Consider the following 358-nt stretch of genomic DNA (forward strand, 5'->3'; position numbering starts at 1 on the left):
TGGAGATCTGGTCTGGTGCTGGTAAATTCTTTCAAGTTTTGTTTATCTGAGAATGTTCTTGTCTTTTCTTCCCACATGAAAGATAATCTTGCCGGGTACAGTATTCTTGGCTGAAATTGCCTTTCTCTTAACACTTTGAATGTACTTTCACGTTCTTTCCTTGCCCGCATTGTTTCCGATGAGAGATCTGCTGTTAGCCTGATGGGATTTTTCTAAGCCAGCAATTTTCTCTTCTGCACCTGAGATTCTATTTTCTATATGATCTAGTCTGCTTTTAATACTTTCAAGGGAGATTTTGACTTCCTGTATTATAGACTTCATTTCTAACAGTTCCGTTTGACTCTTTTGTAAAGCATGT

Source organism: Tupaia chinensis, unplaced genomic scaffold (assembly GCF_000334495.1).
Source record: "Tupaia chinensis unplaced genomic scaffold, TupChi_1.0 Scaffold142780_1, whole genome shotgun sequence".
In the NCBI taxonomy this organism is placed as follows: domain Eukaryota; kingdom Metazoa; phylum Chordata; class Mammalia; order Scandentia; family Tupaiidae; genus Tupaia; species Tupaia belangeri.